The sequence below is a fragment of the Bufo gargarizans genome, chromosome 5 (assembly GCF_014858855.1).
Source record: "Bufo gargarizans isolate SCDJY-AF-19 chromosome 5, ASM1485885v1, whole genome shotgun sequence".
Taxonomy (NCBI): domain Eukaryota; kingdom Metazoa; phylum Chordata; class Amphibia; order Anura; family Bufonidae; genus Bufo; species Bufo gargarizans.
The window spans coordinates 482,062,043-482,089,802 of record NC_058084.1 but is presented as its reverse complement, the minus strand read 5'-3'; the positions used below and the strand labels follow the sequence as shown (position 1 = coordinate 482,089,802).

Sequence of the window (27,760 nt, the reverse complement as noted above, 5' to 3'; positions counted from 1 at the left end):
TAATCCTATCCTGTGTGATACTGTCTGCTGAGCTGTGTATCTAATCCTATCCTGTGTGATACTGTCTGCTGAGCTGTGTATCTAATCCTATCCTGTGTGATACTGCCTGCTGAGCTGTGTATCTAATCCTATCCTGTGTGATACTGTCTGCTGAGCTGTGTATCTAATCCTCTCCTGTGTGATACTGTCTGCTGAGCTGTTTATCTAATCCTATCCTGTGTGATACCGTCTGCTGAGCTGTGTATCTAATCCTATCCTGTGTGATACCGTCTGCTGAGCTGTGTATCTAATCCTATCCCGTGTGATACCGTCTGCTGAGCTGTGTATCTAATCCTATCCCGTGTGATACTGTCTGCTGAGCTGTGTATCTAATCCTATCCTGTGTGATACTGCCTGCTGAGCTGTGTATCTAATCCTATCCTGTGTGATACTGTCTGCTGAGCTGTGTATCTAATCCTATCCTGTGTGATACTGTCTGCTGAGCTGTGTATCTAATCCTCTCCTGTGTGATACTGTCTGCTGAGCCGTGTATCTAATCCTATCCTGTGTGATACTGTCTGCTGAGCTGTTTATCTAATCCTATCCTGTGTGATACTGTCTGCTGAGCTGTGTATCTAATCCTATCCCGTGTGATACTGTCTGCTGAGCTGTGTATCTAATCCTATCCCGTGTGATACTGTCTGCTGAGCTGTGTATCTAATCCTATCCCGTGTGATACTGTCTGCTGAGCTGTGTATCTAATCCTCTGCTGTGTGATACTGTCTGCTGAGCTGTGTATCTAATCCCCTCCTGTGTGATACTGCCTGCTGAGCTGTGTATCTAATCCTACCCTGTGTGATACTGTCTGCTGAGCTGTGTATCTAATCCTCTCCTGTGTGATACTGTCTGCTGTGCTGTGTATCTAATCCTCTCCTGTGTGATACTGTCTGCTGAGCTGTGTATCTAATCCTCTCCTGTGTGATACTGTCTGCTGAGCCGTGTATCTAATCCTATCCTGTGTGATACTGCCTGCTGAGCTGTGTATCTAATCCTATCCCGTGTGATACTGTCTGCTGAGCTGTGTATCTAATCCTATCCTGTGTGATACTGTCTGCTGCGCTGTGTATCTAATCCTCTCCTGTGTGATACTCCCTGCTGAGCTGTGTATCTAATCCTATCCTGTGTGATACTGTCTGCTGAGCTGTGTATCTAATCCTCTCCTGTGTGATACTGTCTGCTGAGCTGTGTATCTAATCCTCTCCTGTGTGATACTGTCTGCTGAGCTGTGTATCTAATCCTATCCCGTGTGATACTGTCTGCTGAGCTGGTGTATCTAATCCTATCCTGTGTGATACTGTCTGCTGAGCTGTGTATCTAATCCTATTCTGTGTGATACAGTCTGCTGAGCTGTGTATCTAATCCTATCCTGTGTGATACTGTCTGCTGAGCTGTGTATCTAATCCTATCCTGTGTGATACTGCCTGCTGAGCTGTGTATCTAATCCTCTGTTGTGTGATACAGGAGGAGCTGATCACATGGTGCAGTGTCCCCCCCGTCCCCTCATTGGTATAGTCCTCACCCGCCGGTCGCTTCTTTCACACTAGTGTTAGGTTTGCCCGTTTCTGGGGGGGACAGTCTGCCGGATCCGGACTAACGCTCGCACACGTGTGCTTCCGGAAGTCTGGCCCGGCCCCATTCATTATAATGGGGACGGGCGGGAGATGCGGCTGCAGCACGGGAAACATGGCTAGAGGCGGCCGGACAGAAACCGCCTGCTGGTCAGTGGAGGAGACCCCTTTACGTGCAGCGATCTCCTCCACAGTACGGGCAGCAGTGATCGGCAATGTTGCTCTTCGTCTCCATACAGAACCATTTCTTGCTCTTTGTACAGCAGGATCTGCTGCCGCTAAAAAGGATTTAGGCGTCATGAGAAACAATCCGCGCGTTGTGCTCCGTTATCCGGTAATCGATGGCACATTTACAATGGCAGGTTATTGCTGACGAGGGCTCATTAGCCATAATTTGCCCGAACCAAGGGGCCTAAGGCTGATGTTGTCCTTCTGTCGGTCGCCCCATTGCCAATAAAGCCCAAACCAGACAGCACCAGTAACAGGTAAACCAGGAGCCATCAGCCCTGAACCAGTAACAGGGGACACAGTGCAAGGAAATCAGAGCAATGAGGGGGTGCAGGTCACCGTGGAGCCCCCACTATTCTCTGTGAAGGAAAAGCTGATCCCAGGGGAACCGCAGCAGTGTAGCATGGTCCATGACCTTAGGGAGGTGAACAAGATGGTCTGTGATGTACAGAACCCCCACACCTACTTCACCAAGTGCCACCGACTTCTTCTTGTTCTCCAGTGGTTGACGTGGCCAGAGGTTTTTTCTTACTGCCCCTGGAGGAGACCGGTCACTAATTGCTGGACCAGCCGACCTCAGGCTGCAGCAATGTCACCAATTCGCTTTCTCAGAAGAAATGTCCCAGGTTCTGGGGGTGTGAAGACCACATTACCCTACAACACAACTTCTGCAGTATCTCCCAGAGACCCCAGACAGAAGGGACGCCATATGCAGAGTGCCAGTACCCACCACAGTATATCACTAAGGGCCGTGTGGGCTCCTGCTGGGAATGGACCCCCAGTGCCTCTAGCTGCAGGTTCTGTACAAGGCTCTGACCTCATGGGGACAACAAGGTCTACTGACACGGACAGGACAGGACAGACTTTCAGCTCCAGCCTCAGCTTTACCTGACTACAATACGTGGACAAGAGGTAATAACCGAGCTCCATGGAGAAACCTCCGACTGTTAGGTTACTACTCCTAACATCCAGACTCAATAGGGCTTCTCCTTCACATGTGAGAGATGTAACCGCAGCAGCCACACCGAAATACAAGACGACTGACATAGTCCTGGACCAGCCGCTGACCATCCAAATTTCATAAGTAGTAGTAGTCTAGGAAATGAGGACCAAACATATCTCCAGGTGGACACAGTACGAGGTGGCACTGCCAACGCCGTCAGGAAGAACCATCAGACAAGGTCTGGGTTAGATGACCAGATAATCAGCATTATTGTATTGAATTGCTGAAAATTGAAAAGCAGGAGCTGGAGAAACTCCAATCCCTAACTTAGAATTTTTGGTAGATGGATCCTGGTACCACCATGAAGGAAGTCCATGGACTGGGTAGGCAGTCACTACCCTACCCTCCTGCTTAGCATAGAAAGCATAGCTAAAGGTATTCACTGCAATATGTACAATGGCTCAAGTTCCGACAGCTAATACATACACACACTGCAGGTAGGTCTTTGGGGTGGCAGAAGACTATGGTCCTATCTGGAAGAGCAGAGACTTTGTGGAATCATCAGATAAACCCATTAAAAACGTAGAGTCTCTTGGGATAGTGATCTTCAAGGTACAAACTTACGAGGCAGGGGGTAATGCCTTTGCTGACGCAGCAGCCTGAGCAGCCACTCTGAAGCCCTAATGGAGGCCTACTGAGGAACCAAGTCCGACTGATATCTCTACTGGACAAGGCAGTAGATGTCTGGTTGTGTAGAGGGGAAGCAGCAGCAACAGTTTGGAACATGATGGACAAGAGAGGACATGTGGGGGGAGTAGAAGTGGCAGCTGCACAGTGTGGAACCTGACGGACAAGACTGGAGATGCACAGCTGTGTAGGGGTAGTAGTAGTGGCAGCAGCAGTACAGTGTGGAACATGATGGACAAGCATTGTCCTGCTGTGACTGAGATGAGTAAGCAGTCCCATCCACAGTCATCCTTTTTCTATGCTGTAACATGCGGCCACCTACCAGAGGTGAGGGAGAGCTGTGACCTGTTACTACAGGCCGGACGGCTGGTGCGGACAGTGCTGCTGCTACCTCCACTACAGCCACCCACATTCTCACTGGTGACTGACATGGTGCGGGTGCTTCCTCTTACATTACCCCATCCACTGAACTCTGTCTTTCTAAGAACGGAGGCACCTGTCACAACCTATGGTGTGCGCTGTGACACTGTTGCTACACTTGCGGTTGTCCGCGGCAACGTGTTGCTGTGTGTGCATGCGGTGGCAGTGTCTCGGCCTTCTGGGTGATTGCCGTGAGATGGTTGCCACGCATGTTGTTGCCTGCGGAAACGTGTAGCTTTCTATGCTTGTGTGTGCACTTTCCCTTTAAGTGGCTTCCTTCCCTTGTCTGGTGTTGGAAGGGTTAACTCCCTTCCTGGTGTTTTGTTAACACTGGGTTTATGTGGGTGTGTGTGCGGCTGCTTGGGCTTTTTAGCCTCTGCTGGAAGCCTGTAGCTGAGTTGTACTCCAGCCTTGGTGTGTGCTGGAGTTAAGCTCTGGCTTTACTATCTGTCCAGTGAGGGCCACCCTTGTGGTCATAGATGTTCTATGTTATCACGGTGTCTCCTTCCCTTCCTGTCCCTTTGTGTATGGAGTGGGTTTTGATCAGGGGGTTTGTATGTCTATTTTTGGTGTTACATGTCTGGTAGTGTTTGGTTTCCAGCATGTTTTTAAGACATTCCCCTGTCTCACATGTATTGCAGCTATGGGTGTCCTGGGTCCCTGTGTGGTTGTGGTTTGTGCTGTGTACTTAATGTTGGTGTGGACAGCAGCACTTGTGCACGGGTTCCAGTCAGTGTGTCCGTGGCAGGTAAGTGTGTTACTGGTTTCACTTACCTGCCATCTCCATATGCTGTATGTGTTCCCCTCTCCTGGCAGCCTGGCCTCAGAGAGAGACTCCTGTTCTTCAGTGTTCAGGATGAACAGGTTGTCTCTCCCCTGCTCCTTAGTGAGGGATTACCAGGGCGACTTAGGGTTTCTAGGAATCCTGAGTATGAGTCGTCCTACCTTTGGGGTCCGCTCATACAGTGAGGAGTCAGGGAGAGGATTAGGGACGCTGTAGGAGGTGACCTGCTCCCTTATCACTCCTTTTTGGCCAGGCTGATCCCCTTTACCCTTTGACACCGCACGATGGGGGGTTTCCCTCACTCCCCACCGTGACAGCACCATTGCACCTTTACTGGTTATTCCAACCAAAAGGCCCACAGCTAACTCCTAGAAGTTAGAGATCTCCTGCTTGTACAAGTCATTCCTTCCTCATCCATTGGCCAGAGCTCTCTTTCGGGACTCTTTCGCATGCCAGAAAACTTTCATGGGCCTAGAGGACCCAATTCATATTTAAACTGGGTTGTATTAACCATCTGCCAATCTACGGCCTACCGCCCACCCAAAACCTCAGTCTCAAATACTTTCTGGACCCAGGAGCCAGAAGTGGCCGTACAGCGCTGAGATGCCTATAGGTCCAGTGCTCTCCTAATTCAGCAAACCTTTTCCTCTAGTGCCAGGTGAATGAGTAGAAGGACTTAGCTGGTGGATTGGGGACTGCAAGTCCTGCCGCTGAGTCATCTTTCCCATCTGCTGCTTAGTGCCCACATGACTGCCCAAACCCGGCACACACTGCGTCTGAGCACCAGGAGTTACATGAGGTACATTTTCCGGAAAAAGGGGAGAGTTGAAGGGGCAGTGGACTATTTTTGATGAGCACAGATATTTATCTCAAGTGGAGAAGCCAGAGCCCCCCATTTTCCTTCTTTGAAACGATCCACAGTTTAACGAGTCCCGACACCATTTTTGTTTGTTTCTTCTCTTCATACTGAGCAGAAGAACGTCTGCACCTTTTACAGCTGACTGATTGCAAGAACCGAAGACTAAGTTGGTTGTTCTGTGAAAAAGCCGTCTACTCTGCTTGGTTTAATACGGTTGGTCATGCTGACAGAGCCTCATTAACAATAACACTCAGAGGCGTACTAAGGGGGAAGGGGGGTGCCAGAAGCAATGAGCACTTCCATCAATACAGACAGAAGCGCTCATTGCTGGAGCGCAGGGAGCTGGGTCCTGTCACTCACCGCTCAGCTCCCCGCGCTCCTCCCCTCCCTCAGGCCGGCGGCGCACAGAATGGTGAAGAAGGAAGACTTCTCCCCGCTCCACCATTCAGCCTGCAGGCACAGGTTGCACTGCCGGCCTGTGTGGGTGGGGCCTGCAGCCTAGAAATCAGCATAACCTCCACCCACACTCTGCTGCAGAGCAATTTGTTCCTGAAGGGAAGAGAGGTAGGTGAGCTTCAGGAACGGGACAAGGTGAGTAATTACTGTGGGTTTTTTTTTTAAATACAGAGGGGGCACAGAGGGCATTACTACTATGGAGGGGGCCACAGAGGGCATTACTACTATGGAGGGGGGCACAGAGGGCATTACTACTATGGAGGGGGGCACAGAGGGCATTACTACTATGGAGGGGGGCACAGAGGGCATTACTACTATGGAGGGGGGCACAGAGGGCATTACTACTATGGAGGGGGGCACAGGGGGCATTACTACTATGGAGGGGGGCACAGAGGGCATTACTACTATGGAGGGGGGCACAGAGGGCATTACTACTATGGAGGGGGGCACAGAGGGCATTACTACTATGGAGGGGGGCACAGAGGGCATTACTACTATGGAGGGGGCACAGAGGGCATTACTACTATAGAGGGGGTACAGAGGGCATTACTAATGTGAAGGGGGCACAGAGTCTGGGATTAAGGGTATAATTATTCCTCAGATGTCCCTTAACATTACCTGCAAATGAGTCCAAAGGGTCTGGGAATGTTCATTACTTCATAACCCAGGTAGTAAACCCAAGACTGAAGTAGTGAAAAGGGTTTTCTGACATTTTTTTAACTGACGACCTATCCTCTGAAATATTTCCAATATGTCCATTATATAATTCAAGGACGATCATGGTTACTGGTTTCCTTTACGTCATGGCAAATAGTCACATGACACAAGGGGATCCGGACTATGCCGCGGCCAGTGTCGGCTGTGGCAATGTCAAACCAGATGAGCCCAGCCGAGCATTGCAGGCTTTGAAGAGATGGAGCGGAGAGCCAGCGCCAGGAAGCAGGTAAGTAATCTTCCCTTTACAGATCCAGTAAAGTGGGGGAGTTTGCCAAAGCCCCCTCATTCTTGCACAACCCCTTTAAGATCTACAATTATAACAGCTGTAACTACACTTCTGAATATACTGATATTTTTTTTTAATTCCTGCTTCAATATATATGCAATATTTTTATAACAAAGCTGAGTCTTCTCGCTATAAATGATACCAAGAAAAAATGTGGAAATTCATGGCATATTTTACAGGAAGGATTCAGAATTGGTTGTTCCTGGTGTGAATTCTCTGATGCTTATCAAGAGATGATTTCCGAGTAAAACATTTTCCACATTCTGAACATGAATACGGCTTCTCTCCTGTGTGACTTCTCTGATGTCTATTTAGACTTGATTTCTCAGTATAACATTTGCCACATTCTGAACATGAATATGGCTTCTCTCCTGTGTGACTTCTTTGATGTAGAAGAAGAATTGACTTTCTAGTAAAGCATTTTGCACATTGTGAACACGAAAACGGCTTCTCTCCTGTGTGAATTATCTGATGTTTTTCAAGATGTGTTTTTCTAGTAAAGCATTTTGCACATTCTGAGCACGAAAACAGCTTATCTCCTGTGTGAATTTTATGATGGCTCTTAAGAGATGATTTCTCAGTAAAAGTTTTCCTACATTCTGAACATGAATACGGCTTGTCCCCTGTGTGAATTCTCTGGTGGTTTTGAAGATGTGTTTTTGTAGTAAAACATTTTTCACACTCTGAACATGAAAACGGCTTCACTCCTGTGTGAATTCTCTGATGGTTTGTAAGATGTGTTTTTGTAGTAAAACATTTTTCACACTCTGAACATGAAAACGGCTTCACTCCTGTGTGAATTCTCTGATGTTTTTCAAGATGTGTTTTTCTAGTAAAACATTTTCCACATTCTGAGCACGAAAACGGCTTATCTCCTGTGTGAATTTTCTGATGGCTCTTAAGAGATGATTTCTCAGTAAAAGATTTCCTACATTCTGAACATGAATACATCTTGTCCCCTGTGTGAAGTTTCTGGTGGCTGTGAAGACGTGATTTCTGAGTAAAAGATTTTCCACATTCTGAACATGAATACGGCTTCTCTCCTGTGTGACTTCTTTGATGTAGAAGAAGAACTGACTTTTTAGTAAAGGATTTTCCACATTCTGAACACATAAACAGCTTATCTCCTGTGTGAATTCTATGATGGCTGTCAAGACTTGATTTATCAGTAAAAGATTTTCCTACATTCTGAACATGAAAACGGCTTTTCTCCTGTGTGAGTTCTCTGATGGTCTTGAAGATGTGCTTTTCTAGTAAAACATTTTCCACATTCTGAACATGAAAATGGCTTCTCTCCTGTGTGAATTCGCTGATGGTTTTCAAGATGTGATTTGTTAATATAACATTTCCCACAGTCTGAACAAGAATACAGCTTCTCACCTGTGTGATGTCTTTGATGTTGAAGAAGGCCTGATTTCCAAGTAAAACATTTGCCACATTCTGAGCATGAATACGGCTTTTTCTGAGCTCTTTGGGTTCCAGAACGTTTCCTGCGAGTTTCATTCTGAGTAAGAGTAGGTGATGAATTAGAAGATTGGACTTGTTTTAAAGGATGAGGATTTTTGCTGTGAAGGTCTGAGGGTACATCTGGGATAATGGCACGCTCTTCATATGTATCTGATATGACACATGGGTCATCTGCATTATAATATGTAGATATTAGATGTTTCTCCAAGCTCCCAGTACAGTCATCTACTAAGAACAAAACATTGTTTTTATTATTTTTGAAAATTATTGAAGGCAGCTATCAAAATTCATAACTGACGAGCGGCTAGAGGGGGCTGTCCAATTGTGTGATGTGACCCCACACCTAAAAACACAATGGCCCTAAGTACAGTCCTGATCAAAAGTTTAAGACCACTTGAAAAATGGCAAAAAAAATCATATTTTACATTGTTGGATGTTAACAAGGTTCCAAGTAGAGCTTCCACATACAACAAGAAGAAATGAGAGTGAGAATTTTTTTTTGAGCATTCAATTAAAAATAACTATTACATTGAAACGGGCTGTTTTTCAGCTGATCCAAATTTTAGGACCACATGCCTTTAAAGGGCCAAATCTGTGCAAAGATGTGGCTTCATTGTCATTTTCTGTCAAGTAGTCACACGTTGTGATGGCAAAGGCAAAAAAAACTCTTCCTTTTTGAACGTGGTCGGTTTGTTGAACTGCATAAGCAGGGTCTCTTACAGCGCGCCATCACTGCTGAGGTCATTTGGAATTTCTTAAATGATCCTGAGGGTTATGGAACAAAAAAGTCAAGTGGAAACCCAAAAAAATTGGCTGTCCGGCAAGACACTGGACGAACCTCGACCCAAATTAACCCCTTAAGGACACATGACGTATCGGTACGGCATGTTTCCCGAGTCCTTAAGGACACATGACGTACCGGTACGTCATGTGTTGTTCCGATCACTGCCGTGCGGCCGGCTGTGATCGGAACAAGGTGCCTGCTCAAATCATTGAGCAGGCACCTCGGCTAAATGCGCGGGGGGGTCCAGTGACCCCCCCCCATGTCCGCGATCGCAACAAACCGCAGGTCAATTCAGACCTGCGGTTTGTTGCGCTTTCTGCAGTTTCTGATCGCTGCGGTCCCTGACCGCGGCGATCAGAAACTTTAGTGTGGCGAAAATATATATTTATCACCCCCCCTGCACCTCTGAATGATTTTAGCCCGGTGGGAGGTGCAGGGGGGGTGTTGCGGGCGGTGCGGGACGCGGGCGGTGCGGCAGGCGGGATCGCGATCCCCCGCCCGCCTCCTATTGCGTAATCGTTGGTGTACAGTGGGTATACCAGGGTGCCAGCACATTGCTGGCACCCTGGTATAAACGGCTGACATCGGTGATGCGATGTCAGCCGTTTAACCCTTTCCATACAGCGGTCCGTACGGACCGCTGTATGGAAAAAGTTAACAGTAAGAGGGAGCTCCCTCCCTCTCCGATCGGGGGGCTGCAGTGCCTTTGCAGCCCCCCGATGGAGAGGGAGAGAGCCCCCAGAGCCCCGTCCTTACCCTTCCCCGTCTGCGCAGTTCTGAGCAGACGGGGAAGGTTCCCATGGCAACAGGACGCCTGCTCAGGCGTCCTGCTGTCCATGGTGCTGAACAGATCTGTGCTGAAAGCATAGATCTGTTCAGTGTAAGTAAAATACAGTACAGAGCCCTATATAGAGTACAGTACTGTATTATACAGACATCAGACCCACTGGATCTTCAAGAACCAAGTGGGTCTGGGTAAAAAAAAAATGTGAAAAAAAGGTAAAAAGCAAAAAACACATTTATCACTGATTAAAAATTAAAAAAATATAATTCCCTACACATGTTTGGTATCGCCGCGTCCGTAACGAACTGATCTATAAAACGGTCATGTTACTTTACCCGAACGGTGAACGCCATAAAAATAAAAAATAAAAAACTATGATGAAATTGAAATTTTGTCCACCTTACTTCCCAAAAAAAGGTAATAAAAGTGATCAAAAAAGTCGCATGTACGCCAAAATTGTAACAATCAAACCGTCATCTCGTCCCGCAAAAAATGAGACCCTACTTAAGATAATCACCCAAAAACTGAAAAAACTATGGCTCTTAGACTATGGAGACACTAAACAATGTTTTGGTTGTATAAAACGTACATAAATAAAAAAAATTGTATACATATTAGCTATCGCCGCGTCCGTGACAACCTGCTCTATAAAATTACCACATGAGCTAACCTGTCAGATGAATGTTGTAAATAACAAAAAAAAAAAAACGCTGCCAAAAAAGCTATTTCTTGTTACCTTGCCGCACAAAAAGTGTAATATAGAGCAACCAAAAATCATATGTACCCTAAACTAGTACCAACAAAACTGCCACCCTATCCCGTAGTTTCTAAAATGGGGTCACTTTTTTGGAGTTTCTACTCTAGGGGTGCATCAGGGGGGCTTCAAATGGGACATGGTGTAAAAAAAAACAGTCCAGCAAAACCTGCCTTCCAAAAACCGTATGGCATTCCTTTCCTTCTGCGCCCTGCCGTGTGCCCGTACAGCGGTTTACGACCACATATGGGGTGTTTCTGTAAACTACAGAATCAGGGCCATAAATAATGAGTTTTGTTTGGCTGTTAACCCTTGCTTTGTAACTGGAAAAAATATTAAAATGGAAAATCTGCCAAAAAAGTGAAATTTTGAAATTGTATCTCTATTTTCCATTAAATCTTGTGCAACACCTAAAGGGTTAACAAAGTTTGTAAAATCCGTTTTGAATACCTTGAGGGGTGTAGTTTCTTAGATGGGGTCACTTTTATGGAGTTTATAATCTGGGGGTGCATCAGGGGGGCTTCAAATGGGACTTGGTGTCAAAAAACCGGTCCATAAAAATCAGCCCTCCAAAAAACAAACGGCGCACCTTTCACTCTACGCCCCGCTGTGTGGCCGTACAGTAGTTTACGACCACATATGGGGTGTTTCTGTAAACAGCAGAGTCAGGGCAATAAAGATACAGTCTTGTTTGGCTGTTAACCCTTGCTTTGTTAGTGGAAAAAATGGGTTAAAATGGAAAATTAGGCAAAAAAATGAAATTCTCAAATTTCATCGCCATTTGCCAATAACTCTTGTGCAACACCTAAAGGGTTAACGACGTATGTAAAATCAGTTTTGAATACCTTGAGGGGTGTAGTTTCTTAGATGGGGTCACTTTTAGGGAGTTTCTCCTCTAGGGGTGCATCAGGGGGCTTCAAATGGGACATGGTGTAAATAAACCAGTCCATAAAAATCAGCCTTCCAAAAACCAAACGGCGCACCTTTCACTCTACGCCCCGCTGTGTGGCCGTACAGTAGTTTATGGCCACATATTGGGTGTTTCTGTAAACGGCAGAGTCAGGGCAATAAAGATACCGTCTTGTTTGGCTGTTAACCCTTGCTTTGTTAGTGGAAAAAATGGGTTAAAATGAAAAATTAGACAAAAAAAATAAAATTCTCAAATTTCCTCCCCATTTGCCAATAACTCTTGTGCAACACCTAAAGGGTTAACAACGTATTCAAAATCAGTTTTGAATACCTTGAGGGGTGTAGTTTCTTAGATGGGGTCATTTTTGGGTGGTTTCTATTATGTAAGCCTCGCAAAGTGACTCGAGACCTGAACTGGTCCCTAAAAATTGAGTTTTTGTAAATTTCTGAAAAATTTCAAGATTTGCTTCTAAACTTCTAAGCCTTATAACATCCCTAAAAAATAAAATATCATTCCCAAAATAATTCAAACATGAAGTAGACATATGGGGAATGTAAAGTCATCACAATTTTTGGGGGTATTACTATGTATTACAGAAGTAGAGAAACTGGAACTTTGAAATTTGCAAATTTTTCAAAATTTTTGGTAAATATGGTATTTTTTTATGCAAAAAAATAACTTTTTTGACCCAATTTTAGCAGTGTCATGAAGTACAATATGTGACGAAAAAACAATCTCAGAACGGCCTGGGTAAGTCAAAGCGTTTTAAAGTTATCAGCACTTAAAGGGACACTGGTCAGATTTGCAAAAAATGGCCTGGTCCTTAAGGTGAAATAGGGCTGTGTCCTTAAGGGGTTAAGGCCCTTACTGGTGCTGACTGCAGCCCCATAACCATCAGACGGCATCTGAGACTGAAGGGCTTTAAAAACAAAAAAATTCTTCAAAGACCTCGTCTCCTTGAACGCCACAGAACTGCTCAAGGAGAAATAAATAGTTCTATGTGTCAAAGCCGCAAACTAAGCAGCAGTCCAACCTCCTTATCACATGCAATCCATAAACCAGAGTCCAGGTCCGCGCTTCAAAGGAGATATAGTTTAGAAAATGAAAATATAAGAAATACAGCGGCTCACCCCCTTCCTATATGAATAAGGTGCACACCCCCTGGTCCCACCCTCAGGACCAAGTGAAAAAATTTACCTTTGATGAACCGGATTCATATCCTTATAAGTACCTTTTAATCATACATTTTAGCAATGTATCAATGAATCTCCTCTCAACCAAAAAAGTCAATGAATTTTCCCATGTATGTTCGGTGAAAAATAAGAGTTTTTTTGGCTGGTCATCCCCCTATATGATAGCAAAATTTTATCGAAGAAGGAAAAAACGCATTGAAAACGCGGGGAATATTATTGCGGTTTCGATGCGTTTTTTTGTGTGTGACCTTGTAGCCTTCTCCAGCACTTAATTTTAAGAGAATGCTAAATATGTAGGGTATATTTATTTATTGTCTTAATGTATTTTAAACATGAATTGCTAAAATGTATGATTAAAAGGTACTTATAAGGATATGAATCCGGTTCATCAAAGGCAAATCCACCCCACATAGTAGAAAGAGCTAAAGCAATATGGAGGATGGTGGGTGGAGTTGACCACATATAAAGAGTGAGGATCCGTTCACTCAGTAGGCCACTGAGGAAGGGGCTTGAGACCCCGAAACGCGCCTGGCGGTTGTCTAGAGTGAGCGTTGATCCACCTTATATTAAAGAAAAGGAACAAAGCCGGCAAGGAAAGAAAGAGACGCAGATAAAGCAGCACTGATTGAAAGTGGGCGCACAAGACTGACGTCATACGAGCTTGCATCCGGTCCCCTTGGTTACCAGGTCACGTGGGACGCAGCGTACAGGCAGAAGCACACCACGTGGGACGCTGCGGGTGTGCGGCCTCCTGGACCGACGCTACAGCAGCGGAGACGGGTAAGACCGGGCTCGTTTTGGAGCATAAATATTATTATATGAAAGCGGTATTGAGCTCACAACCACGGGCAGTATACCAGAAGCGCACTGGACTGAACTGGCCCATTTACAGCTTGGTGGGCTAGTGGACGTAAACGTATAGATCAGTTCTTTACACTTGTGGGACACAATTTATTTCAACTGACAATAGTTGCTGGACATTTGCTGGATATTTTTGTGGACAGCATCGCCGATTGTGAATAACAACAGAAATTTCCATTAACAGCCACATGGCGGTTGTATTGTATTTTCATTGAGTGTGCACCTACTTGGTTCATATCTATTGATGTACCATATTTTATGTATGTTTTAGGGGTATGTTCATAAATATTTTTTATATAATAAAGTGTATCATCACTATCCCACTGAGTGTTTCCTCTTAAAGTGTGCCCCCCCCCCACCTGTTATTTAGACGCATAGTTTAGAAAACGCCTTATTAAAGGAAAGTGCAGTTTAAATCGTATCCCACGCTGAAACTTCCCCACAGGCACGCGCCGCACTGACGACCGAAACTTCACAGGACAGCGATGACCAACAGCACCGCTAGAAATCAGCATAACAGAACTGCAAGAGAGCACCAAACATGGGACATTCAAAGGTGGAAGAAAGTTGTATTCTCTGAGAAAAAATGTAACCTTGACGGTCCTGATGGTTTCCAACGTTCCTGGCATGACAAGCAGATCCCACCCGAGATGTTTTCTACGCGCCACAGTGGAGGGGGCGCCATAATGGTCTGGGGTGCTTTTTCCTTCAGTGGAACAATGGAGCAGGGGCGTCAAACGGCCGCTGGCTATGTCCAGATGTTGCAGAGAGTATTCCTCATGACTGAGGGCCCTCGTCTGTGTGGTAACAGGACAAGGCTACAGTACACAATGCCCGCAGGACAAGGGACTTCTTCCAGGAGAATAACATCACTCTTTTGGCCCATCCTGCGTGTTCCCCTGATCTAAATCCAATTGAGAACATTTGGGGATGGATGGCAAGGGAAGTTTACAAAAACAGTTCCAGACAGTAGATGGCCTTCGTGCGGCCGTCTTCACCACTTGGAGAAATGTTCCCACTCACCTCATGGAAACGCTTGCATCAAGCATGCCGAAACAATAACGGCTGAGCTACTCATTACTGAGTTCATGTTTCGAAGTTGGATTTCTGTTTTGGGGGGGTTTAGTTTTTTTTTTGGAGGTGTGGTCCTAAACTTTTGATCAGCTGAAAAACATCCTGTTTCAGTTTATTCGTTGTTTTCATTAAATTGAATGCTCAAAAAATGTTTTGTCTCACTCCCATTTCTTCTTGTTGCATGTTGAAGCTCCACTTGGAACCTTGTTAAGATCCAGCCGTGCTAAATAGGATTGTTTGCCATTTTTCAAGTGGTCTTAAACTTTTGATCAGGACTGTATATAGAAGGGTGAGACAAGAACAGAGCTGTTACAACAGGAAAGAGTCAGGCAATCATATGCACAGGTTTCTCACATCCTAGAGATCAATCATCTAACACAGGGAGGCTCAATCTGCGGCCCTCCAGCTGTTGCAAGGCTACAACTCACAGCATGCCCGAATAGCTGAAGGCTATACAGGCATGCTGGGAGTTGTAGTTTTGCAACAGTTGGAGGGCCGCAAGTTGGGCATCTGTGATCTAACAGAATACTGTGAAAAAGATTCTTTGCCCGGCGTCAGGAGGAGGAGGAGACGCTGCCCCCGTCCATGAACAGCATACAGCAATTGATGGCAATGTTACAGCAGAAGCAATGAGAAGGGGCAAAGTCCATAACCAATACAGATGCTGTGATGTGGGACCTGTTTGTGTTATATCTCAGAAATCAACCATAGCAAAAGAAACCGGTGTGAGAAACTCATAGTTACATTGCCTTAAGAGAGGACACAGGTTCATCAAGTTTAATCTATTTTGATCAACTCAACTGAGAACCTGAACGGACTATACACCAGTTGTTGAAGGCAGAAATAACCTTAGGAAAGAAGAAGCAAGCCAACTGAAAAATTAAATAATTGACTCTAGCATTATAACAATAAGTCATTGTATGCAACAGAGGTGTCAGGAGGGCCAGGAAACCTACCCCCTATTAGAGGTATGGCAGCCCAATAATCACAATTTTTCAGATGAAGCCAGAAGGTACCCGGGGCCTGTATGGACGACACCTGGTGACACCTTGCACATTCGTAATTTGGACACCAGAATCCAGTGCAGTCCAGAGTGTATGTGACATGAGGCCTGTGAAATGCTGCGCAGAGGGACACCAGGACACGTCCAGGAGATTCATGGAAGAGACCTGTCACCCTGATATTACTGAGCAAGGCCTGGAGAGTCACAGCGCAGAGGAATCGTTACCACCTTAGTGTAATGGGCTAGGATCAGCGGGAACACTCCTACTGCTTCCTCTTCTCCTGTCTACTAGTATGTTGGGGCAGTTGCTATGTATTATACAGTAGCTGATCTCTTGCTCAGCCGACCTCTCTTCTGTAGCTCACCTTGTTTGGAGAGGAGCTCCTGACTGGTTAGCCTCGCTGTAAATAGTCCTAGTTTCTGCAGGGGCTGCTGGTTATAGTGTAAGCTCTGTGCCTTTCAGTCCAGTAATCCTTTTATTTTCTAGTATCTCTCCTAGTTTTCTTCATCCGTGTAGTTTTGTTCTTATGGTCGGTCCAGTCTTTACCTCTGATTCTTGTAGTCTGTGTGCGGTTGGGGGGAGGGGATGTTCCATGTTTCAGTCTGTCCTGCCTTGATTCTAGTTCAGCTCTGCTCACTTTGGGTTGGGTCTTAGTGTCCTCCTGTTCTCTGTTTTAGGGTCCATTCACACGTCCGTGGTGTATTGCGGATCCGCAATACACCCGGCCGACACTCCCATACAACAGCATATTTTTGTCTGCAGCTGTGGACAAGAATAGGACACGTTCTATTTTTTTCCGGAACGCTATCCGGAAAAGCGGATGCGTTGCGTACATAGTGTGCTCTCGGCATCCATTCGGTCCACATAAAGAATGAATGGGTCCGCACCCGTTCCGCAGAATTGCGGAACGGGTGCAGACACATTTATACGGACGTGTGAATGGACCCTTAGAGATTAGGATTTTTCATAGGCATGTCTCAAGGGACAGTGATGTCTGGTATTAGGGTCAGCATGTAAGGACAGATCTAAGGAAAGATCCAGTCAGGGCCACTTATTGTCTGTTCAATCCTCCGTTCACCATATAACCCCCATCATCCGTCTGTTCCATTGTGTGATTACCATACCCATCCTGGTCCAGTCATCTAATGATAAGCTCCTATCTCATGGCTTTCTTCTTACCTGCTAGTGCTGTGATATGTGCTTTGTATTACACAGTTTGGCCTTACTGTAAGTCCTGGGGGTATCTGAGTACTGGAGGACACTGTTTGGACCTGGGGAAGTCCACTTCAGGGTCATTATGGTTACAGACTCATCTCTGCTTCATTTAGTGGTCACTACTCACCTGGACTTTTATCTGTAGGGATCTCCTCCTTGTATTCCTCATCGCCCCTCACGTCTGTCTCTGTAGGGATCTCCTCCTTGTATTCCTCATCTCCCCTCACATCTGTCTCTGTACCATTCATATTGTTCAGATCTTCATCCTGATTCAAAATGTGTGAAACAAATATTGTGAATTACAGGACAGTCGGACAAGTTGAGTGGAATGTTTTAGATGCCTACAAAAAAAATCATTAAAAGAGTTATCCAACTTTAAACTTGTGTAATAGACCCCTTCAGAGAGGCGGACCCCCGGAGGAGTTCATACTTACTTGGTCCCTGCCTCTGTGTTCTGGCTTCATTGCTCCACTGTTGACTCTGCAGGTGCTTTGTCTGTGGAAATCAACACACTGTTGACAGGGGGTGGGGGGTGGAGATAGTTGGGGGGTTGGGAGCAACTGCTGCAGCCAAGGACTGGCAGCAGTGGTGACCTGTGACCAATGTGGCACATGATTGAGTGACGTACTGCATGGGTGGCAGGTGCTCCCCTGCCCTATCAACTGGATATTGATTCTCAGAGACCCGGGATCTGCAGAGGTGCCCATGTATCGATGGCGCTGGAACCCACCAGCAGGGATCAGGCAAGTATGAACCCAGCCGCTCTGAAGGGGGTCTGTTAAATAATTAGGCTGGATAACCTCCTTAAAAAGGGATCAGCCCACAAATTAAGTAGGAATTCTACCAGCGACTGGTTTCTCTGGAGGCCTACATGACAGCACCACATGGAGATTGCCCTTCTAGTCTTCTGCAGGGACAGGAACACAGAGAGGTTACAAGGCTCCTCTCACCATCTCCCTCCAGTGTTTTCTGAAATACTACACCAGGATGGATGCAACTAAATATGTATTTACTCATTACCAATGACACCACATGGAGCGATACCAGATAAGCATGTGGTTGGAGGAGAAGGGGTCAAATCTCTCAAGGATTAACTCCCGATTGTATTAGATGCCCAGTCTGTAATAAAGCTTCCCCGAGGCGCTGCTCTGCAGATCTGATCAGTAGATGCCTCTGCTCTCTCTGACCATGGAACTAAAATGTCCCTGGTGTGAGTGGCTTTAATTCCATCTGGACCAGGAACTCTTTGCAAATTACAGAATTATTGGATTGCAGTCTTCAACCACCTCGCCAAGGTGGTCTCTCAGACCTTCTTCCCCTTGTTCCTTCCTGAGAACTGTATGAACAGATTTGGATCTGATCTCCAGGATCTCAAGGGCATCAAAATATTTCCTATTAATCTTTTGACATCTAAGATGTGGAATCACCGTTGTGAGGGGATGCATTGAAAAGATGGAAAAAACATCTCTTGGTTAAGGTGAAAAGCTGAGGCAATTTTAGGGAGAAAGGTCGGATACACTTTTATGATCTTATTGAAATCTTTGAGGTAAGACTCACTGATGCAAAGGGGCTGTAATTTCCCGACCCTACGGGCCAAGGTAATGGCATCCGGGAAAACAGCTTTAAGGGACAAGAATTTCAAACTCAACTCCTCAAGAATATCGCAGAGACCCCTGAAGTTAGGTCCCAAAGAGGAATGGACTGTTTTAGGGCTGGTCTGATCCAGGATGTAGCTTTAATGAACATTTTGATCCATCTATAGTCTGCAAGGGGAAGGTCCAGAAAACAACCCAGGGATGAGATCTGTACCTTTAGGCTCCTGGGTCTAATGCCATTAGCATATCCTGTAACACTTCGGTGTTTGTGGGGAAGGGGGGGGGGGGGGAAGAGGGGGCCACCAGACCGAGCATAGGAGGGACAGGGGTGAGGAAATAAGGCCTGGAAACTAGGGAAAGAGCAGGACACCTCTGAGAGCAACCCTAATCAAAGTCCTAAATATGCCCACCGGAACAGCCTGACGCTAATGTGAAAGTAGCCTGAAAAGGAACCGAACATTTAGAATCGTACCAGGAGCAAAATCTCTTGAAACCTCCCTGTAAACTGGTGAGGTAACTTCCTTGGGACTCCGCTGTAAGGTAGATATTACTCTGACAGTCCCTGAATTTTCAGGATTCCCCTCTCTGCATCTGGACCTTTCGATACAGAAGAGGGCCCTGGAGAAGAACAATATTTTATCTTAGATAAAGAGGTTCTGGGTCTTCCAGAAATAAATACTTCAGGATCGGGAACCAGCTGTGCTTTGGACAGAATTAAGTAATTTGAATGACACTGGTTGCTTTTAACCATATATTCTTCAGGACGGCTGGAATAAAAAGGACAAGGAGGAAATGAGCATGCTAGGCCCATATTCTATTCCTGAGCACCTCACCCCTTTTTGCTGGTATCCATAGGGACTTACATTCCAAAGAATCCTTCATTACAGGTTTTCTGGGAAAGTCCACGAAAGTAAAGCCTGTCTTCCACTCTGGATAAAAGGATTTTTCCCACGGTGCAAAGGAGCCAACCACGGTCCAGATGTTAATGGTAAGAAAAAAGATCTTTATTGCAGGTTTACTTTATTGCGTAAACCTGCAATAAAGATCTTCTTTCTTACCATTAACATCTGGACCGTGGTTGGCTCCTTTGCACCGTGGGAAAAATCCTTTTACTCTTTGAAAACTTGCAACTTCTTGGGGACTCCAGGTATCTCTCTCTGATAAGAAGATTTCCCTCAGTGGCTGCAGGTCCACCACCAACTGGGATTCCATTATACATCTTGATGAGCTTCTACTAGAGTTGTGCCTAAAGGTAGCACAACCACTAAAGGTGAGCCTTGTACTGGAACCATTTCTCTACCTATCTCAAAACGGTATTACCTTAGGTGCTGGAAAAACAGCTAAAATAAAAGGCCTGTGGATTTGCTCTAACTCTGGGAAGAAGAATTGTTTGGTTGAGGCAGTAAGAATCAATTTCTGTAGAGAACAGAAGTGAAACTGGCTCCAAAGAACTGTGGAGATGCAGAAGGTCATTAACCCCAAGATGTCCATAGCTTCCTTTAATAAGCAGTGTCTCTTTCTCCAGAAGACTGATATTTTCCCCTGTATCATCTCATATTTGAGAATTGGCAGAAATGAGTGTTTGTCAAGAAAAATCTTCCTGGTGTCTGGAGAGAAATCCGATTTCCTAATGTTCACGATCCAACAATTCTCCAAAAATCCAGAATTGGAGTGGATTCTGACATCAAGAGAAAATTACAATAAAGAAGAGGAGACCGGCACTCATTCTGAGGAAAGCACGTGTTGTGCTGAAACGCGTCACTATGCTCCATAATATGTGACTGAATAAACCACAGCATCATATAATCATCGCGAGTGCCGGTCTCTTCTTCTTTATTGTAAGTTTTGGGACGCCTTCCCATCGACTCGTGCACCGCACATACTTCAGCAGTGCCGACCCTTTTCTACAAAAGATCAAGAGAAAATTGTCCAAACTATGGAACTGATGATGATATCTCTTTCTATAAAGAAGACCAGGATCTCTAATCCCAGGTTTTTGAAAAGTCACTGGGCAGAGGGTGCTCACAGAGAGGGCTCTGAGTGCTGCCCCTGGAACCAGCACCATAGGTTCGCCACCACTGATCTAGGCTGTTCTGACTTTTAGGAAATGTTGGGCGCAGTGGTAATGTTAGTGCAGGTAGCGTTAACAAGCTCCGGACAGCCCAGACAGACTACCAGTAGAGAGGATCGTGTGATCTACCAACAAGAATGAGCAGCTCCCATAGTTTTGTTGTCCACCACCTAGACACAGGTGGCCCCTTAATGTCTGCCCAGACCTTTTTCAGACAGACATTCAGCAGAAGGAAATCTGACATCATGGCGTCCATTATGTGTCCTGTCATTGACAGTCAGCTACTGTAATCTTTGTTTGCAAGGATGTCCTAATTGGGAAACCTGGACTACTACAGACTGGAACCGTATTATCTTTAGTGACAATTCTAGTCCTTCTTTGGGATCCAGTATGGAGGTATCCTGGCAAGCGCTTCAATCCTTTGCTATGGAGAGACATACTGCCCTAACTGCTGGTGTGATGATGGTGGGAGCCATCGCATACGACAGTCGGTGACCCCTAGTAGTGTTCCGAGGGGCACTAACAGCTCAGGGATATGTGCAGCACATCCTGCCGCCACATGTGTTCTTTCTCATAGCACTTTTCAGCTGGATATGCTCGCCTGCGCACAGCGAGGCTTCCCCAGGAAGGTTTCCTATTTTATTGCCTATAAAGCATTTATGGGAACATCTGAAATGCGATCTTCAGCAACCTATGAGTGTGCAGGATCTACAGGAGCATCTGTAACATCTGTGGGCAAATGTACCCTAGGATACCAAACATCTTCAGGTGAAACTTGAAAAGTTTGAATATCGTGCAAAGTTCATTTATTTCAGTAATGTAACTTAAAAGGTGAAACTAATATAGGAGACTCATTACAGGCAAAGCGAGATAATTCAAGGCTTTGTTATAATTTGGATGATTATGGCTTACAGCTTTAAGAAACCCCAAAGTCACAATCTCAGGTCCCCTTTGCTCAGGGGGTATGGATTAATTAGCTGACTAGAGGGTGACACTTTGAGCCGAGAATATTCAACCTTTTCACAATATTCTAATTTTAAGCTGCATTACTGAAATAAATGAACTTTTGCACGATATTCTACTTTTTCGAGTTTCACATTGTCGGGCATATTTATATCTGCACATTAAGGTCTGACAATATTAGAACCAAAATGGAGATTCACATTACCTTTAAGAGGCCAAACTCTCTGTTGGAATAAGCCAGAGGAATTCATGATGGTCACTGGCCTATAATGTATATTGTTTTAAAAGTTATTGCCAACAGATGTGGTATCTTAAGAGAATGTAATGGGTCTCACATAGACTGTCTCAAATACCGGGGTCAAGAGAGGTTATTGCTTAAAAACACTGGTTTCTCTAAACATATCAGTCTGAGGAACAATGGGTGTTGCATGACTAAACCATCTGATAAGAGACGTCCATAAAACACATCTGGTGTGGAATAGATATCTATTCGTATATATATATATATATATATATATATATATATATATATATATATATATATATATATATATATTCCTGTGTGCATTTATTTAGCGTTTGAACTTGTTAATGATTCATATATACTATGCAATATTAATGTATTATAACCAAACATTATTAATGTATCTTTTTGTATTGTATCTCATTGAGGGGATATAGCAAGTTGTTGTTTTCTTCTCTTAAGAAGGGTCTATTCAGAGGAGCTGAGGGTATTTCAAACATCATTATTCAAATAGCTGTGACAATTAGGTGTATACAAACCAGGGCAAAAGCTAGAAGTTTATGGTTCTCTTATCTGACCATAAATAAGATGGTCTGTTAACTGTCAAAATGGATCCATGGTGTCTGGGAAAGTGATCCTAAAGTGTCAGAAAGAATACCTCCTAATTGATTTAAGTTGGGAGAGACCAAAGGTTAAGAGGTGTAATAAAGCCGGATATATATGTTAATTCTAAAAATTGCTATATGATACAACAGTGCCATCAAGTGGTAGATGGGCAGAAGGAATGCCAATTAAATGACATCATCTCCATGATTACCATACGTAACACCCACCTTATCTAATTGGAAATCCCTAATCCAAGAGGGGATGGGCATAGATAAGGATGAGGATATCTAAGGCAGTTTTTGGAGATGCAGAAAGAACGAAGATCACTTGAAAAATCACTTGAGACAAAGAGGACTGGAGCCAAACATCACTTGGAACTTCTTCAGGGAGAACACTTGGGAATTGATACATCAGCATCACTTCACACACCAGGAACATACCACAGGACGGGATAGATCTGAATCTTGGAAAGCTGGGTCCCTTCTAAAAGCTCTTTATCCCAAAGCCAGGGGTAATGTATGATCTATTTTACTTGCAGTAATTATAAATCGCTCCAATTGGCATATAGTTGAGACCCCATTATTAGTGGGTCTATAGTGTTAAAACAATAATTTTATGGGAAATTTTAATGAACGTGCACATCATTAGAATTTCTGTAATATTGCTATCAGAGTGAAATCTCTGATCGGATTTTATTATCCGTAGTTAGGTCAACGGGCGTATTTATAAGGTGTCTCTTACTGCCATATTCTCTGATTGAGCATAAGGGATTTTCCACAGATTCATTTCTATTGTTTTTTTTGTTGTTGTTGTTGCATTATAATATTTTGATTACCAGTATATTAATCGGTAATTTGATAAAAGGAAGTAGTATTATATTGTACTTAAGTCAGCCTGTAAACGGTGGAGCACCATCTTATGGTCAATTTTGATATTATCTTTGTATTTGTATGCCATGTTTTCTACTTGTATTTATAATAAATTATATTTTGTATAATTAATTGCACCCTGTTTCATTAGCTGCACAAATTAACTTTAGATCTCATCAATAAAAGAACTGGCGTTTATATGTCCGCCAATTAAATTTTTCATTTTTTTATTTTTTTCATAAAAATATGAAATCATATCTTATGTGAAATAAATACCCGACAACATGTATGTCTCCTTGCCCAACCGTATCTCATCTATCTTGCATCGGGGCTAGAGGCCGTATCTCATCTTGGATCGGGGCTAGAGGCCGTATCTCATCTTGGATCGGGGCTAGAGGCCGTATCTCATCTTGGATCGGGGCTAGAGGCCGTATCTCATCTTGGATCGGGGCTAGAGGCCGTATCTCATCTTGGATCGGGGCTAGAGGCCGCATCTCATCTTGGATCGGGGCTAGAGGCCGTATCTCATCTTGGATCGGGGCTAGAGGCCGTATCTCATCTTGGATCGGGGCTAGAGGCCGTATCTCATCTTGGATCGGGGCTAGAGGCCGTATCTCATCTTGGATCCCGGCTAGAGGCCGTATCTCATCTTGGATCCCGGCTAGAGGCCGTATCTCATCTTGGATCCCGGCTAGAGGCCGTATCTCATCTTGGATCCCGGCTAGAGGCCGTATGTCATCTTGGATCCCGGCTAGAGGCCGTATGTCATCTTGGATCCCGGCTAGAGGCCGTATGTCATCTTGGATCCCGGCTAGAGGCCGTATGTCATCTTGGATCCCGGCTAGAGGCCGTATGTCATCTTGGATCCCGGCTAGAGGCCGTATGTCATCTTGGATCCCGGCTAGAGGCCGTATGTCATCTTGGATCCCGGCTAGAGGCCGTATCTCATCTTGGATCCCGGCTAGAGGCCGTATCTCATCTTGGATCCCGGCTAGAGGCCGTATCTCATCTTGGATCCCGGCTAGAGGCCGTATCTCATCTTGGATCCCGGCTAGAGGCCGTATCTCATCTTGGATCCCGGCTAGAGTCAGCCTAACAGGGTCCTAAACCCTCCTTGGAATTGGACAATTTTCACCAATAAATGTCTCCATTTCTGTAATATTGGGACCCCTTACATTTATCATCATTACAGTCACACTGGGAAAGTTTAATCCCAACATCTCCTTCTTGATGCAGGATTTTTGGTCAATGAATGTATATACATATTGGCTCTTACCACTCATGTTCTCATAAAGCTCCTCCCCTTTTCCTCCAGGAGAGACTCTTGGACAGATACGAGTCCTGAACATGAGGACTCAAGCCTTCAGATGCTCCACACTGCCTGCCAGGATCTTCTGAGAGCTCAAATAGGGAAGCAATTTTTTGCTATTTCCTATACCCGACATCAAACCTGATGGGAAGGGTCCCTTCAGCAGGACATGGCCATCCCATACAGCCGATTTGAGAAGGTCTAGAAAGGGTCTGGGATGGGCTAGGGGACCCCTACCATGGAAGGTACTTACCAGTCTAGACATGGGCTGGAAGGAGAGGAAACCCCCATACAACCCTAGCAAAGATCCTACAATTTGATAGAACAGGAAATTTCCACTCAGGAATCCTCTCTGCACCTGTCCTCTGTAGAGACAGGAAGAGCACTGGAGGCTGGAGCGGCCTATTGACTTCTCTGTGTTCTAGTCCCTACAGATGATCAGAAGGACAACCTACATATGGTGCTGTCATGGAGAACATCCTGGAAAAAGTTACCTGGAGTACTGCATACCAACACTTGAAGTACTGAAATGCAAAAAACGCTGCTCTCCAGTATAATATTCATCCTTTTTAGCTTCTTTACTCCCTCCTCTGCAGCTCTGGTCTCTTCATTCTCTGTGGGTGGGCAGCAGCTCATCCCATGTGACCATCAAGCACCTGCATCTCCCAGGAGTGCGCTGCAGCCAGCTCTTCCTAAGCCCCCCTCCCCTCCCCCTCCGTGTAGAGATACAGCTATATACCTCCATGAATATACAAGTAGGGATGAATGAAAGGAGTCTGCACTGCTTCTCCACGAGATGACTGCACCGGCACCGACAGGAGGAGGGAGCAGAGAAGATACTGAGCATGTGTCCATCCCTGAATGCAGGAGAAGGTGGACCAGAAACCTAGTCACAGAAGAAGCAGCAGGGGGCGCTACCAGAAGGCAAAAAGTACTGTACATAAAAATACAACCAATATTATTACTGCATGTACAGTACAGACCAAAGGTTTGGACACACCTTCTCATTCAAAGAGTTTTCTTTGTTTTCATGACTATGAAAATTGTAGATTCACACTGAAGGCATCAAAACTATGAATTAACACATGTGGAATTATATACATAACAAAAACAGTGTGAAACAACTGAAAATATGTCATATTCTAGGTTCTTCAAAGTAGCCACCTTTTGCTTTGATCACTGCTTTGCACACTCTTGGCATTCTCTTGATGAGCTTCAAGAGGCAGTCACCTGAAATGGTTTTCACTTCACAGGTGTGCCCTGTCAGGTGTAATAAGCGGGATTTCTTGCCTTATAAATGGGGTTGGGACCATCAGTTGCGTTGCGGAGAAGTCAGGTGGATACACAGCTGATAATCCTACTGAATAGACTGTTAGAATTTGTATTATGGCAAGAAAAAAGCAGCTAAGTAAAGAAAAACGAGCGGCCATCATTACTTTAAGAGATGAAGGTCAGTAAGCCGAAAAATTGGGAAAACTTTGAAAGTAAGGGCTATTTGACCATGAAGGAGAGTGATGGGGTGCTGCGCCAGATGACCTGGCCTCCACAGTAACCGGACCTGAACCCAATCGAGATGGTTTGGGGTGAGCTGGACCGCAGAGTGAAGGCAAAAGGGCCAACAAGTGCTAAGCATCTCTGGGAACTCCTTCAAGACTGTTGGAAGACCATTTCAGGTGACTACCTCTTTTTTTTTTTTTTTTTTTTTTTTTAATTGTTTTTATTGTTTTCCAACACGAAATAAAGCAACAACATAAAGGTCATCACTATCTCAAATCCCTGAAAGTACACACATATCCTGAGCATACATCCTAAAACGAATAATCGTATAGCTGCACATATCAAATAGTCACAAGCATATTATTTTCCAAATGACACCTTCTAAGAAGAACATCTCTGTTCATCATAATCTATCAGGTACATGCATGTCCCCTATAAATTTTAATTCACTGACCTTAAATATAAACCAAAAAGAAACAAAGACAAGGACAATGGGAAAAAACAGGAGGGGGGGGGGGGGGGTGGGGGGGGAAGTAGCTTTGTAAAAACACGGAATTCCAACAAGGCAGGCACAAAGTGCAATGTCTAGCGTTAACTCCCACCAGGAGTAATCAGTGTGAGTGTCTACAACCGAAGGAGACCTGTTCAAAGGAAACCAGCTCAGAAGGAGGAGGAGACCCACCATCGCAAAAATAATCCTCTCGCAGTAAAAACTCAAATCCCAGAAAAATTCCTAAATGTTTTCCATGGATTCCAGATATTTTCGAACTGCATAGGGGTGCGAGCATCCCAGTGCGCGATTTGTTCTAGACGGTATAATTGATCGCATTTGAGGATCCAATTTTGAATAGTTGGCGGGTTTGGTTGTTTCCATGCTATTGCCAACATAAGTCTAGCTGTTGCTAATAATGTGTTACATAACAGGCGTTTATTTTTGGAGCACTTTATTTCACCCAGAACACCTAAAAGACAAACTTTCGGGGATATAGGCACTTCCAGACTACAAATGTCAGATATAAGTTTGCAAATCTCTTGCCAGTAAGAGGTTATCTTGTCACACTCCCACCAGATATGGGTATGTGTGCCTATCTCTAGGCTACACCTCCAGCACACAGGGCTACATTCAGGAAACATGCGATGAAGTCTTTGAGGTGTGTAATACCATCTAGTTAGAACTTTATAGCTGTTCTCTTGCAGCTTGACGCACCTGGACACCCTAAGAAACGCTCTGAGTGCATGTTTTACTTCTAAGGGGGATAATTGAATCTTCAGCTCTGCTGACCATTGCTGAATAAATATAGGGGTTTCTGACCCTTGAATTGAGAGTAGTAACTCATATAGTTGTGAGATTTTCCCTTTTGGTTCCTTTAATTGTAAAGCTAATTTTTCAAATGGCGTGTGAGTTGTCACTATCGGAAGTGATGTTAAGTGCTTTTTAATCTGTTGGAGTAAATAGGCCAGATGAAAAGTGGAAAGGTCATTCAGCGCCGGAAGAGAACGCAAATCATCGTATGTAAGAACATCCTCACCTATACCTAGATTTAAAATAGGTGTTGAAATAGATTTTGCCCTA

The 27,760-nt window shown here is 44.8% G+C and overlaps 1 protein-coding gene and 1 pseudogene across 1 annotated transcript in view; one reads left to right on the top strand and one right to left on the bottom strand.

The window, feature by feature from the left end:
- Window positions 1-27,760, top strand: part of LOC122939172 (gastrula zinc finger protein XlCGF26.1-like) — a 1,061,774-nt gene that overhangs the window by 46,147 nt on the left and 987,867 nt on the right. The gene's annotated exons all lie outside the window — the stretch shown is intronic.
- LOC122938193 overlaps window positions 1-27,760 on the bottom strand; it is a 108,986-nt pseudogene that overhangs the window by 16,546 nt on the left and 64,680 nt on the right.